Source organism: Canis lupus, chromosome 23, assembly GCF_003254725.2.
Source record: "Canis lupus dingo isolate Sandy chromosome 23, ASM325472v2, whole genome shotgun sequence".
NCBI lineage: Eukaryota > Metazoa > Chordata > Mammalia > Carnivora > Canidae > Canis > Canis lupus.
In genome coordinates, this window is record NC_064265.1 from 19,471,055 (window position 1) to 19,483,796 (window position 12,742).

At 38.9% G+C, this 12,742-nt stretch overlaps 1 protein-coding gene across 21 annotated transcripts in view; it reads left to right on the forward strand.

The window, feature by feature from the left end:
• THRB (thyroid hormone receptor beta) overlaps positions 1-12,742 on the forward strand; it is a 371,974-nt gene that overhangs the window by 93,681 nt on the left and 265,551 nt on the right. The window lies entirely within an intron of this gene.

Genomic DNA, 12,742 nt, shown 5'->3' on the forward strand with positions numbered 1-12,742 from the left:
ATCCTCAAAATGGTTGTTTTTGCCACTATTGTACTTTTGGGTAGACTGAGGGGAGAAAAATTTGATAAAAAAATAAATGTGTGGAATTTTGTGGTTATTTTCAATGACTTGAGTTTTTGATTATCTACATTTCCCTTGGTCTGTGCCTCCTTGCACTACCTTGTCCTGAGTAGGGACATCATGCTCTTCTGGGTGGCTTCCGTTTCCTTCCCTCCTCACAGGTTAAACTGTGTGTGTAGGCTTCTATGACTCATATGTTGGAATCTTTGTAAAGTCGTGTTCAATTCCAGTTTTTGACACATAAGGATTAATTCCTGGTATTTATTACTAGGTATTTTCAGTCTCTCCACCCCACATGATTCTTGCTATTGCCACATAATCAGTTATAGTATCATATAGAGGATACTTGTGGCTTTGAATTATCATTTTACTGTCAATTGTTATGTTTCTGGAGAAGCTACAATACAATGGCTTGATAGACTAGGGGAATGACTTCTGCTCCACCAGCAGCTGCTCTATTTTAACCAAATATGCTTTCCTTCACCTTTGAAAGTAGAATAGTCACCCTAGATGTTGAGAGGTCAATTCCATATAAAAGACTTGCCAAATGTGCCGAAATGCACTTTCATGAAAGAACCAGCTTCGTTGTGCACATGAACACTGATAAAAATTACTCTGATTTTTGATTGCAAGGAACATATGCTTTCTTGATTTATTTATTACTGCATGCCAAAGGATGAAAGAGCAAAAGAGACAGTGAAAGTGTTTCTATGTATCCATTGGTGGCTGGGTATGGTTTTGCATTATGAGTTTACTTTCAGAAATGTAGAACAAATCTCTAAGCAATGAAATGACCAATTTACATATCACATCCAAGATAATAAATCGCTTCGATAGGCCATTCCTGAGTGTCTGTTTTCAAAGCGTTGAAAATGCCAAACCGAGCCTCAAACAGTTTTTTTTTTCTTTTACAAATCCAGTGTTCATAATCTCCCAAAATGGTATCTTTTCACCCTGGGTTAATAAATTCTACTACTTGATACATGATAGCAGCTTTTAATTAAATTAACAGTATCTAAATGTTTCAAAAATATTTAGCTAGTCTTTTTTCTTCATAAAATGGAATTTAAGTGACTGTCTCTATGTTGAATTCTTTTCTCACTCTCTTTTTTTAAGTTTTTATTTAAATTCCAGTTAGTTAACTTATAGTGTAATATTAGTTTCAGGTGTACAATGTAGTGATTCCACACTTCCATACATTGCCCTGTGCTCATTACTACCTATGTTAAATTCTAATGGCTGTCCTGACTTGACTTCCATATTGGGGATTGTGTCATTTTTATTTTTTTAATCATATAAACTAGTGTTTTGACTCATAGTTATGCTTAAGAATAGGAAGGAAACAATTGACATATTTTTTTAGGGGAGTGTAACTGGTCATTCAACAGCAGTTTATTTCTGGTACTGACAATGAGAAAAACAGCAGTTCCAGCTTCAGTTTATAAGTTCTTTCTACTCACTGGATTGAATGGTTCTAGCAATAAGTTAATAGTTTTGAAACTCTGGGATTTTAGATGAAGAGAATCAAAGTGAAACTCATCAAACAATTAGGTATATGGTTTAGTTCCATGCATTTCAGAACACCTTTTTGAGCACTACTTTACAAAGATTCCAAAATAGGAACCATAGAAGCCTAAATACCTTGGAAATAAAAAGAAAATTAGAAGTTCCACTGAGTAGAGTATAATTTTCCTTGTCAGTGACCTCCAGGGGATGAGGGCACCCATTCAGTGTCTTCTTATAAATGTTAGTCTCTTCTGAAGAGTGACTCTAAAAGTGACAGCATCATACTGATAACTTCTGACAAGTGTCTAGGATGACATGTCATCCAAAAGGATACTAGGCAGAAACACCTATAACGGGAAGTGAGTACTACGGGATTTTACTCCACGTTTGCTCCTTTGGTGCACCTTGGAATCACCTGGGCAAATAAATTAAAAAAAAAAATAAAAAACCTGGAATATTCTGTTCAGAGACACTCTGATGTAGTTGGTTTAGGGTTTGCTTAGGGCATTGGGATTTGAGAAGCCCTCCTAGGTGATTTTAAGGAGCAGCCAGGGCTAAAAACCAAAGTATAAAGTGAAGTTTCTTTTTAAATATTTAATAGCGTTATTGAGACATAATTCACATACCATCCTATTCACCTATGTAATGTGTACTATACAGTGGTTTTTAGTATATTCACATAATCATGCCACCATCACTGCTGTCAATTTCACAACATTTCCACCACCCCAAAAAGAAATCCATTAGCAGACACTCCCCGTTTCTTCCCCATTCCCACCCCAGCCCTCGGCCACCACTAACCTCTTTTCTGTATAGATTTGCCTGTTCCAGACATCTCATGAAAAAGGATCATAGAATCTATGGCCTTTTGAGAAAGACTTCAATCTCTTGGCATGATGTTTTTAGGGTTCATACATACTATAGCATGTATCAGTCACTTCATTTTTATTGCCAAATAATATTCTATTGCATGGGTAATAGTATAGTTTGTTTATCTGTTCATCAGTTGGTAGATATTTGGGTTGTTCTAAACTTTGGCTGTTATGAATGATGCTGCTGCAAACATTTTGTACAAGTTTTTTTGCATGCACATATGTTTTCATTTCTCTTGAATATAGATCTAAAAGTAGAAATACTAGGTTATATGGTAATTTTATATCTAACTTTCAAGGAACTGTGAGACATTTCCAGAGTAGCTATGCTATTTCCTCTTCCTCATCATCAATGTATGAGGGTTCCAGTTTCTCCACATCCTTGTCAACACTTGTTATCTATTATTTTGATGATAGCCATTCTAGTAGGTGTAAAATGATATCTCTGGGGTTTTGATTTGCATTGTCTTATAGCTAAAGAAGTTGAACATCTTTTCGTGTACTTATTGTCCATTTGTATATCGTCTTGAGAGAAATGTCTAATTAGATCCTTGCCTATAATCTAATTGAGTTGTTTTATCGTTATTGAGTTGTAAAAGTTTTTAGATATATTCTACATGCAAGTTCTTTATAAGAAATATGATTTGCAAATATTTTCTTCCATTCTGTGGGTTGTCTTTTCATTTTCTTGAAAGTCTCCACTGAAGCAGAAATGTTTATAATTTTGATTTGTTGCTGGTGCTTTTGACATTCTATCCAATAATGCTTTGCATAACCCAAGGTAATGCAAATTCTCTCCTACATTTTCTTCTAAGTGTTTTACAGTTTTAGCTCTATATTTAGGTCTATAATCTGCTTTCAGTTAATTTTTCTGTACAGTGTGTGGGAAAGGTCCAACTTTATTCTTGTGTATGTGGATATCCTAGACCAAGTTTTTTTTAAAATTTTTTTTATTTATTTATGATAGTCACACAGAGAGAGAGAGAGAGAGCGGCAGAGACATAGGCAGAGGGAGAAGCAGGCTCCATGCACCGGGAGCCCGACATGGGATTCAATCCTGGATCTCCAGGATCGCACCCTGGGCCAAAGGCAGGCGCTAAACCGCTGCGCCACCCAGGGATCCCTAGACCAAGTTTTTAAAATAATCTCTTCACCAACGATTAGTGAACATCTTGCTGAAAGTCAGCTGTGTGATGAACTTCATGGGGTATGGCATATGAGGCATCTATGCCAAAAAATGAGTTGCCAGAGAGTTCCAGCTTCTTTCTGCTCTCCCTTAGGGAGCCCATACACTGGTTGAAATTCTAAACACACACTTGGAACTACCAAAGAACACATTTACACAATCTCTGATCAGTAAGCTGTGGTCTCCCTAGGGGGTGGTGGGAGGTTGAAGGGGGTGCTTAGAAATTACATGAAGAGTGATATCAATCACTGAAGGTTTCTGAAGGAGTTGTCTTCACCTTTGTGCACCAATACACATATGTACACTTAAATTGTAGTGTGTGACCTACAAGTCAGGAAATGTCTGGCTGAATGCCATGGTGCTATTGATGATGTTTTATTGCTTTGTGCTTTTACCTATTTGAATGAAAGAAGGAAACTCCTTGAAAATTATGAATCAGATTACTTCCAGGAATGTTATGAAATTGTTTTATCTGCAAATGCTCGAGAAAACAGCAGTTAAACCATCCCTCCAAAAGGCCCTTGAGTGGAATGTAGTCCAAAGAAGAGGGGTATACCATCCATACCCAAAGTTCTATGCTGCTATGGGAGGTAGGTGGTAGATAGGATTGGGAATAGTTAAGAAAATCCCCATCTGTTAAGCTACCAGACTGAGAGTCCAAGTTGAGGAACAAGTCAAGTTCCTTCCCTCTCTTCAGCTCTAAAAGTGCTGATTCTGGCACAGGCAGGTTCATCTTCCACATGTGGCTTCTGTGTGCTTGTATAGTAAGGGAACATGCATGGCAAATGTCTTCTTATACTGCTGAGCTTAAGGATGCTTTGGGAGATCATATTGAAACTTCTCTCATGTCTCATAAATCCCCCAGGCAAATACCTTTTTATCCCAAGAAGGCAGCAAGAAAAGTAGGCATAGGATCTCATAGACCTGGTTTCAAATCCTGAGTCTACCACACAATCTGGGTAATTTTCAGTGAAGTATTTAACTTCTTTGAGCCTCATCTTTCTCTTTTGTATCATGGGAATATCAAAATATTTATTAATGGTCATCATTGGATAAACTGGGATAACAAGTACAAAATTCCTGCCTCAAGTTGAGAGTTACTATACATTATTTCCCTTTCCCTTTTAATACCAAAGATATGGTACACTCCCAGTTTTAAAACTCATTTCTCGGGCCTTGAATCCAAAGAACTAAAAGTATTATTAGCCAAAATGAAGGTTGGATTTACAATTTGACATGTCAGATCCCTCTCCTATATCATTCTGTTCCCTCAGTGGTCTGATGGCCAGTTTCTTGGCAAGGTATAGAACCTCACCTCATGGGGTCTTCCTGCCACCCTGAGAAAAACATCACTACTGTCCATGACTTTGGTGACTCATCAGCATTCCAGTTAACTACCCAGCTGTTTGAAACAGCAGGTATTTATTTTCTTTGGTCTGAATATGCAAAGATGAAATGCAGCTGCCTGTTTTTGGAAAAGCTTTCTTGGTCTGTGTCATTTGGTTAGGTTAAGCACTGGAATGTGTTATGACCTTGGTCTGCACACTAACCTTTCCCAGGTGCTCATAGAGCTTGTTTATGCAAGTATTTATGGGCCACAAAGTGGAAAGTGAGCCCAAGTTTCCCTAACATTCTTTTTGGAGAGATTAGTTGTACAGCAGGAGTATTCATGTGACTATCAGTAGAGGGGTACATTTACCATAACAAGTATGTGAGGCCTCATATAGAAGAAGCTATAAGGAGGCATGAAACCTAGCTTGTTTCTTCAAGTGACCTGGGGTATGTAATCCTCTCAAACACTTCCATTGACTCCATGATAAGGAAAACACTTCCGTGGGCCTTCTCGTAATATCCCAAAGATCATCAGGAAATAACAGGCATGGGAGGACTTTGCCTCAAGAGCCAAGAACACATCCAGGTAGTGGCATCTGTATTATTTGTACTTCTATGGAATTCAGTTCAGCTGCTTTCTATAAAACATTCAGAATTCCCTTAATGATGATGTGTCAAAAATTGAGAAGAACAAATTTGAGAAGTATAAATGAGTTAGCCTGAAAAAGAAACAAGAATTCAATAAGGAACTTAAGAAACAATAATTCAATAAGGAATTTAACATTTATTTTTACTAGGCCACATTATCATATATGTCCTTTTTAGAAACCCTGTGGATATAAGTAGAGATATTAAAAAGTAGAATAAACTACTTACTCTCCACATTAAGAGAGGAGAACAGAGGTATATATAAATTCCAAGCAGTATATGTTCCAAACCTCAAAATCCTTTTTTGGAATTTGGCCCGGAATATATAAATCTGGACATATAAGTACAAATGTTACTCATATAACTATAAATATGTAAAGCCTAAACTATTTGATTTTGAAATGCAGTCTGTTATAACTTAAGACACATTTAAATATACTCCATTTCTGCTGGAGTTCAGCACATCCCCTTGAAAAATGTAGGACTTTATTTTGTAATGGGAAAAAAGAAGCCATGGAGAATAATTTGAGGAGGCTTTACAGTTGATAATAACTTTAACTTTTTTAGATGGAGAAGTCCATAGCATTACTTTAGATTAAATCTAGAATTTATATTTGGAAAAAAAATAGCCAAACCTTCAGAAAATTCAACAATAATAAAGTATTACATAATTTCCCCAAGCTTGGAGAAAGTAAAATGGGGGTTTCCAGTTTAAACAAAATCTCACATGTGGTTGTAAGGATCAAATTAAAAGGTGCACATGAAAGTGCTTTGGAAATGGCAGGCTACCATTAGAGTAGCTCGGTAAGGAGCCTGACTTTGGAACCAGATGTGTGTATCCCAATTCCAAAATGATTGCTGTTGTATGGATTCATTAACCTCTCTGCACCCCAATATCCACATCTGAAAAATAGAGATCATAATAATTCCCATGACTGCTATGAAAAGAAATCAGTAAGCATATGTAAAATTGTCAGGACAGGGCAGCCCAGGTGGCTCAGCGGTTTAGCGCCGCCTTCAGTCTAGGGCCTGATCCTAGAGACCCAGGATCAAGTCCCACATCGGGCTCCCTGCATGGAGCCTGCTTCTTCCTCTGCCTGTGTCTCTGCCTCTCTCTCTCTCTCTCTCTGTCTCTTATGAATAAATAAATAAAATCTTAAAAATTGTCAGGACAATTCCTGGCATAAAGAAAGTGCTCAACTAATGTTGGTAATGATGATAGTGGTTGAGATAATGTTGCAGATGTATTTGGGGAAAATAAGAGTAGAAAGAGGAAGAAGTATTTGTTTTTGAAGATGGGGGATAAACTGACCCAGTCTGCTTAAAGAGGAGTAAACAGAACTAGAAACATTAGATTTGGAAATAGAATGGAAAAGGATACATACATGCATTCTAAGTCAAGACAAGTCTTTCTTGATACTTGCAGAAATATGAACAGCACTTAATATAATTTGCAAATGAAATATTTTGCATATATACTATGGAGCCACAAAATTACAGCTTAAAAACAAAGTTTAACAAGAATTTAATAGTAAGTATCACAGAGATTATGAAATGATGATGTGGGATAATAAAGGTTTTTATTGCCACAAATACAGGATGACGGCATTATTCAAGAACGGTAGACAAAACAGCCTGACTCCACAGAGAGAGGGACACCTCTTCACAAGACCTTTTCCAAAGCTAGGCTCTAGTTATTCTTTATGCCTTTGACTAGATTTTGCCACCCATTTTCTAAAACAGTGGCCACATACTACGTACTGGAAAGCCAAAGCCACCTGAACCTTTTTATGGCTGTCACCCAGGTGCCTGAGCAGTCCCACTGCTCTCCAAAGAAGCTTCTCAAGGCCACCCAGCTCTGCTCACTCACCTGCCCTTCTTGTTCCACTGCTGCCTCTGCCTGGATAAGCAATGCCCCTCAATTCTGCCTGGGATGCCCCCTCCCCTCCTTGCTGCCACGACATCAGTGGACAAAATGGACCCCAAAGAGAGCCATCTTTGCTTCTCTACCAGCTGAGGGAACTTGTATGTGGGCTATTTCAGATCTGCCAAAATTATTCCAGCAACACTTGGCAAAAGCCCAGGCTGTGAGATTTTCATGCTAAAAATGGAGAATTGGGGCCAATATTCTTACTATAATTTTCTTAATTCCAAGAGTTTAAAAATAAAATATATACATATATATGTATTCAGTAAAAGGATTGGGAAGCAGCTGGGCAGCCTGGCTGAGAGGCTGGATAAAAACAGAGCAGCTGTGTTGGTCTTAAGCCTGAGCTGGCTGCATAACCCTTGATTTCTTTGAACTCTGGGCCTGAGGATTCAGGGCCATAAAACAAAGCTAACAAGTGTTGAGCTATCTGATTTCTTGTGAAACATAAAGAGGAGAGTTGATTGTTAAGCAGTTTGCAAATGGAAAGTATTGCAGAAACGCTTATAATAATAAAAGGCTTATTATAGTACTTTCCCAGGTTCTGGGACTACTGTAATGCGAAGGATAGCACATGCAAGACCTAACACGTCTATCAAAGAGCTGGTGGGATGTCTGCAAAAGTAAATACTCTATTATATATGGTGATATCTCATATGCCGATCAACATAATAAGTCTAGCTGGATAACTGCTTTAGTATAAGATAAGCAAAGCAAGCATGGGAGCATTTTAAAGGTATTTATGCACAGGAAGATATAGATAAAATATGTTTCGGCTGGAAAGTAGGGATCAGGGGTGTGTTGTGCCTGTTGGTATCTTCATGCTGCCTTATGATTATCAAGTGCCTAACATTCTGTCTGGTGCACAGTAACTGACAATAAACCATCAGTTCTTTCCCTTTCCCCTAGCATTTTGTCCTGAGTGGGAGATGGCTTGAAGAGAGGGTCATGGGGAGTTTTGAGTGCCAAGAGTACACAGTCTAAACAAAATCAGTTTACTGTTTGCTATTCAAATATAGCCTTGAGACAATGTCTATCATTCCTCCTTCCTACCAGATTGTCACCCTGTGTCATGCCTATGAAGACATTTTTGACCTGTCCTTGTTTATCTTTTATTCAGGGAGCGCTATAAAAATTACCTGTTTACTACATCTGTTATGGCCATTTACAGCATTCTAAGGTTGCGATTTCCTTTAGTGAACACCACTGAACAGATTCTTACTTGTTGAGTATGACTTATTGCTTCAGCTATCTTTATAAACACTGCCAAAAGCCTTTAATCCTCTCTCAGTTGAGTGTATCTTTGGGGTTGTTTTGTGGTTAAAACTAACCTTTTGGCAGAGAGTTGAATGAACGAGGAAAAGGAATTGGGATAGGAAGCAGTTTGTAGAAAGATCCTTGGGAAAAGCCCTTTTCCCTGCATTACATTTTGCATTCCATTAGAGACAACGGATTGAAAACAAAGCACAAACCTGGCTGAGAACCTGAAAGGCAAGTTTCAGCATGAGTGAATTTTTAACAGCCTCAAAGAGGGGGTTAAAATGAAATTCTGACAACCTTAACTGCGCTTTTTCTCCAAGTACTGCTATCATGATAAAAGGTGAAATGTCAGCAGTCACCTATTATTCTGTCTAACAGTACTTGATAATTTTTCCTCTGTGGGAGCACTTGCCCTTTTATAGTTTTGACTCTGCGTTTTGACTGACTGCCCAAAGATCACAATTACTTAAGACATTACCTGCGCTTGGGCAGCACAGCCAGGACCTGTTCTGCTTCACCAGATCCTCCTGGGCTTTGCTCTTGGTGGCTCCAGCCAAGCAAATGAGGCTGCCTCTGGTTTTAAATGACTCCAATAACCTGTATGCATCCTGAAACTGAAAACATACTAATGGTCATGTTTTCTGAAAAGGAGAGACCAACTTATTTCTGTGTGTCAGGAAAATACATTATACATCCAGAAAATACTTCATACATCCAGAAAATCACAGAGGGTCTCCCTCAAAATATTCTAGAAGAGGAGTACGGCTTACCACAGAGAGGTGAAGGGGGGTCTTCTATTTAATTGTATTTGCATAACACGCTTTGAACAAATGTTATGTTTAACCAGGGTGTCTGCTCAGGGAAAGCTTCCAAGGTGACAATTACACAGACTCAGCCTGAAAAAAGGCTTACATTTTGTGGGAAGAATCAGATGAGAGGTATAAGTTATTGAGGGAAGTGGTTTAGAAATTGGAATATTAGAATCGGTCATGACCCATCGAATTCAAATATCCTTGGGACTAAACAGGTGAAAGAAATGAATGAAGGATGTGTGAGGATTGTAGCACCGTGGAGGTTGTGAGCACCATTTAAATGGAACATGGTCCCTCGTGAGAGTCTCAGTGCCATCCAAATGCTGGCCCATTATTGCCAGGCTTTCAGCGTTTTCAAAACTTTTTTTTTTTTTTAAGTTGACAGATATTTTACTATGTTGAACTCCAGAAAGGTATACACGAAAACAATTCTAAGTACCAAAACTCGTCTCATAGGCCAATAGTTTTTTCCCCTCTGGGTTATGGCACGTATCATCATAAATTTTATCTCATCTTCATTGTCATTGATTGTTACAGATTAGGTTGCATGAGGAGCAGATTCTGAAACAGAATTTAGCCAGGAGGTGCTTTACTCTGGGGAATGTTCTTGAGATCAGCACCTTTAGTGGGAAAGAGTAGGAAACAGCTTTGAGCTGTAGCCCAGTCTCAATGGAAATCTCAGCCAACTTCAAAAAGGCTAAAACTCAGTGGTCCTGCAGAGTTGCTCCAAGTTGGATGAAGGGATGGGGTCTTTATACTCAGCATGGACCAGTCATCAGATGTGGTCTTCTTTGAGAAGAGGTGTAACTTTGAATGATGTGGCTCTCCTCAACTAAAGAAGTATCCATCTGGATAAACAGCAGTCTGAGTAGGCAAAACCAGTTGTTCTCTCTAAAGGGGGATCTGAATGGTGCACTACAATTACATGTGGCATAGTGGTAGGTTAGGTTTTTCTACATGGACTGTGTCGTCCCTGAAAGCAAGGGATGAAGTCTCAATTATCTTTGAACTGATCTGACATCATGCCCTAGAGAAGAGAGATGATCTCATATACATTTTTCCCAGTCCTCCCTTTACCTTCCCCACTTCTTGCTGGACTGTGTACCTCCCACAGCTATTGGAACAGAATTCCTAAGTCCCCTGAGGAATTCCTAGCTCCTTGATTCAACCTCAGAGCTGTAATGTTGTGGCCTACAATCCATTTTGTGGGCATTTGTAAGAATAAGGGTGCAACTTAAGTGTATGGAGATATGATGAAATATAGTCATTCACCCATATTTACAACATGTGCTTTTTGATATCCTACTTTGTACCAGGCACTGAGCTACCTACACTAAACAAAATATGTTCTCTGCATGCAAGAAAGTTGGTGTTTAGTTGGCAATGCAGATGCATTGGCAGGCAAATATTGTGTGATAGGTGATGTGATAGGGCCGGTCACAAGTGTCTTGGAAAACCACTTGGAATAAACCCCTAGTTAGAAGCAATTATAATAATCTTGGTGAACAACAATTCATCAAGGCAATCAATGCTAAATTGGCCAGGGAGTGTCAGAATCTAAAATGTGTTAAGGAGGTAGTCTATGGGGGATCCCTGGGTGGCTCAGCAGTTTAGCGCCTGCCTTCCGCCCAGGACGTAATCCTGGAGTTCCAGGATCAAGTCCTGCATCAGGCTCCCTGCATAGAGCCTGCTTCTCCCTCTGCCTGTGTCTCTGCCTCTCTCTCTCTCTCTGTCTCTCATAAGTAAATAAATAAAAATTTTTTTAAAAAAAGGAGGTAGTCTATGCAAGATTTGGTGAATATTAGCATAATGAAGAGTGAGGAAGTGAGGACCCTAACACTTTCTCCAGGTTGCAGGTTTAAACATGATTCTGAAATGGGAAGATGTGGAATGAAAGATGTGATAAAGAAAGAGAATCAAAGCACAAAGTATAAGCTACTGATAATTAAGATGTAGTTTAGTGCTTAATAACTATTTATGGAATTTATTCCTCCTTATGAAATAAGGGCAGACAGTCATTAATAATCTACATCTGGCATATTTTGGTAAGTATAATTAGAGCCATGGACAGTGTACTATGGAAAGATAAAGGAAAGGAAGGCATTAATTCCAATTCATGAGATGAGAAGATCTTCTTGAAGTAGGTTAATAATGATGACGATGACAATAGCTGATATGAATAGCTGTTGAGTACTAAGTCTATGTTAAGTGCCTTTTAGGTCTTAATTCATTTAGTCCTTCCCATAATCCTGTAGCATCGACACTATTACCATTCTCTCTGAATGGAGATGAGAAAACTGAGGCTCTCAGAAACATGAAGCAATTTACCCAAGACTTGATGAGAAGAAAGTGGTGGCACTGGGATTTGAATTCAGCAAAAGTCTGCTGTCTTATCACAAAACAATACTCTCTCTTACCCAAAGTGGACCTGAAAATAAACATGAGAGAGCAGAGGGTTCAAGCTGAAGGGAACTGTTTTTCAAAGGTCTTATGATGCTTTGAGTTTGGGGGAGAAATGCCTGAGGTATGACCAGACATGAGGTACAGGGGTGGGAGCATGGTTTGAAGTTTAAGTTTAGAAAGTTAGATGAAAGCATGCTGGTCGATGGCCTTACATACTAAATAGAGGAGTCAGGGTTTTAGTCCATGTGGAATGGGGAACCAGAGAGGGTTGTGGAAGGGGAAGTGGTAAGATCTACGTTTGGAAACAGTCACTCTGACTGTGAAAGGTGGACAGATAAGTGGACATACTGGAGGCAGGTGCTACAGAGGAGGAAACCCCTGAATATTGTTTAGGCACTTTGTACAAGGACAGGGACAGGGCAAGTAGATGGAATGGAAGGAAGAGATCTACTGAAGGTAGAAGGTGGGAAACAAAGGAGTTGGTTAGTGCAATGGCTCAGGTTTTGAGGTTGTGGTGTTGGGAACACAAGATAAAGTTGGGTAGAGAGAGAACATGAGGTCACTCTCAGATTGTAAAAATGTAGGTTTAGGCTTTGAGAGAGGCTTTTCTAGAAAAGACTTGGGAACCCCCACTTAGAGCTTCTTATGGACGCTGGAGCTTGGATGGGGTGGGATTGAGATTAAGGAAAAGTCAGAAAGTATACATTTAAAGAGAAGGTAAAGGAAGATGACTTTT